This window comes from Cebus imitator, unplaced genomic scaffold (assembly GCF_001604975.1).
Source record: "Cebus imitator isolate Cc_AM_T3 unplaced genomic scaffold, Cebus_imitator-1.0 Scaffold52, whole genome shotgun sequence".
NCBI classification, from domain to species: Eukaryota; Metazoa; Chordata; class Mammalia; order Primates; family Cebidae; genus Cebus; species Cebus imitator.
In genome coordinates, this window is record NW_016107367.1 from 1157678 (window position 1) to 1161070 (window position 3393).

Below are 3393 nucleotides of genomic sequence, written 5' to 3' on the forward strand. Positions count from 1 at the left end.
TATTCTCTGAGTCCAGCATGTGTCCTTCCCAGCCATCCCTTGATTTTAGCTTTTGCGGGCACACAAGGGAAGGTGATTTTGTTGGGAAGAGTTTGTAGTGGCTTAATTTTCATTTGAAAAACCATTCAGGAACACACACAGGCGTGTCCTCGGAGCCCTCTTTGCTTGTCAGTGACCAGCCTGGCGAGGCAGCGAGGGGCACAGGGCAGGCCTGAAGCATCTCTTCTGAGCACGGGCTTCGAAGTGGCCATGCGGTCATTTTAGCTTCTGGTGCCCAGCTGTCTCCCTGAGCTATTTCCTGAGCGCCAACGATAAGGTGGGCACCTTGTGTCCTACTAAAAGAAACCTGTTTCCCTGTGGGGCTGGGATGGGAACATTGCAAAGAAGCTGTGGCGCTGGCCGGGCTGCTGGGCAGGGGAAAAGTCCTCGCAAGCCCTTTTATCTTGGAAAGTAACCTAGTAATTGGGTCTTTCTTCTTTTTTCTCATCTTCCCAAACTTAACAATATATTTTTTAAAAAATCTAAATTTCCCAGATTAGTGTTTACTTCTCCTTGTTCCGTGCTGAGACAAATCTGTGATGCCCTTTCTTCAGGTGCTCTCCAGTGGGCCCGGCTCAGCCCCAGGCCACCTGACTTGACAGTGGACTGCAGGAGGGAGGGCAGTCTGGAGGGAGAGGAAAGGGCGGGAGCATGGGGCAGCGAGTCCATGGGCACAGTTGCCCGGTCTGGGCCACAGGGGGGCAAAGGAGCCCAAGAAGGGCAGATTCAAGCTGGAAAGTGGAGCTTACCGTAATATTCAGAGCAGGGTTCAATGCAGACCTCTTCCTGAGCTCCTTTTACACCCATTTGAGACCCCCGTGCAGTATTCAGGGCTGCCCTTGGTGTAGGGGAGGTGTCTGAGTGGGGTGTGGCGGGGTGTGGCCGTTCTCCCTCCGCAGAGGGCTTTGGAGTCACAGGGGAGGCAGACCCACAGCAGCAGGGAGGGCTGGGGGACAGAAGGCTGTGGAGGTGGGGGCGGCAGGGCACAGGTTAGAAACGGGACCTTTGGGCAGGGGACTGGTGGCTGGAAGGGGCATGCCCAGTCCCCAGGCCTGGCTTCAAGGTCGGGCATGTTTAAGGATTGTTTGTGTACTTGGGAAACGTATTATTCCCTTTAAGTGTATAAAGTATGAAGGGAAAGTCTTTACAGTTCTCTGCAGGCCTTGTTGAGAAAGCAAATGTGGTCTGCAGATGCTGGTGCCCAGGACTCCAGCTGCCCTGTCCTGACTGTCACCTTGTGGCGGGGGCAGCAGGGCTGGGGTCCCCACAGGTGACCTGGCGTGTCACCACTTGAGGCCCTCCTGGTTTTGTTGGACTCAGGCTGTGTTGAGCCTGGCACGCCAGCCCGACAGTTGTGGGGACAATTAGGAGGCAGTTAGATTTTGGCAGCTGGGCCTCCAGGCTGGAGCTGGGCAGGGGACCAGAGCCAGGCCCACAGGCCCTCTCCACGGAGGAGTGGCAGGGATTTTTGGCACACAGCAGGGCTCCCACAAAGATTCCCAAGTCCAAGGATGGAGATTCCAAGGGTGGCGGTTTCCTGCAGATTTGGACTTCCTGCCTTACACTTGGCCCTCACACCTGCCTGCTCTCAGCAGGAGGCGCCAGGGTCCCCAGGCCGCTTCAGCTGCGTGTGGTTCCATGCCCATCTGGGCCCTGAGATGGGCGGGTGCAGGCCAGGGCTGAGGGCAGAGGGGCCAGCAGAGCCCATAGGAGGCCACTTCGCCCTGCTGCAAGGGCCCTGGCTGCGCCTCTGCTGCCCCAAACTGAAAAGCTTGCAGAGCCGGGCCGGCCGGATTATTTCCTTCTGTACAAAGCGACTGAAGTGCTTGAATTACCCCCACAGAACTCCAGAACGGAAGCAAGCACGAGGCCTCACCCGTCCTCCTCCACCCCATTCAAGCACTTCCTTCCCTCCACCCTCTGCTGGGCACCTGTGTGCTGCCCGGCTGCATCGCCACCCTTCTCATGTGAGCCCACCCTTGTCCACCTACCTCACCCTCCTGACCTGAAGAGGAGCCCCCCCATCCCACTGTGGGGGTGGGGGCTCGTGGTGTGGGCAGAAGAAGTAAGCAGCCATCTCTGTCCAGCACTCAGATGGTGCCCACCTTCGTGTGACAGGCGGCAGCAGTGCGACTGTGACCTCCCATCTCCTGCTGTGCTGCCCCCCCCACCTGCAGTGCAGCTAGCCTGCCACGGGGCGGCTAGACCCACCCCTGGCTTCCTCTTCCTGGCTTCCTCTAGGCCGAATCCTCGTGCAGAGCCTGCGTTCCCCAATGCCAGAAGTGTAAGACAGCACAAGGCAACGAGTGGGAAAAGCGAACCCAAATCTTACCAGGGACGCTCGTCTTTCCAGGGCGCCTGAGAAAGACCAGCCTTGACGCTGCCTTGCAGTGTCTGCCCAGGGCCTGCTGAATGCTTGGGTCCACGGTGGCAGTGGCGGGGACAGTTATGAGGCAGTTGGACTTTGGAAGCCATCTCGGACCACTTGGCTATGGACCAATCTTAGGACAGCACCATGAAAATAAAGATTGATTCCTGGCACAGATGCATCTATAGTAAACAGGCGTTTCTGACAGCATTAGTACAGCAATGCAAACTGCGTTCCGGAACCCAGTGAAGGGTGACAGAGGGCTGAAGCAGAGCTAAAACTAACCCGCACGAGTGATGCCATCTTGGGGCCAGCGAAAGCTTCAGACATGCTGGGTCATCTGACCAGACTGCTCAAATCTTTACATAATCATTGTCCCGGTGTTAGATTTCTACCTGCCACTTCCCACAGGCAGACAGGAAACAGAATAAGATGACTGGATTAAGAATTCTAGACCTGGCCAGGTGTGGTGGCTCACACTTGTAATCCCAGCACCTTGGGAGGCTGAAGCAGGAGGATCGCTTGAGCTCAGGAGTTCAAGACCAGCCTGGGCAATATAAGGAGACCCTGTCTCTAAAAAATGCCAAAGAATTATCCAGGTGTGTTGGCACTCACCTGTGATCCCAGCTACTTGGGAGGCCAAGGGGGAAGGACTGCTAGAGCCCGGGAGGTTGAGGCTACAGTGAGCTGTGAACGCACCACGACATTCCAGCCTGGATGACAGGTGAGACTCTGTCTTAAAATGATTCTAGGCTTATTTTCAAAGGTAGTCTCTTCTGACTTCCAAATACACCTGCCATTCACTGTAGATGCTTTGGACTCCCTGGGTTTGGCTTCCTGTGTAACTGACAGCACCTAGCAATCAGCACTTTAAGAAGACAGAAATACCAAAAATACCTAAAACGTGCTGATATTTTAATACAGAGGTCACTCTGCATGTGTCTAATTTACACATTCTGATTCTTTCATTTAAAACAGCAAGTCAG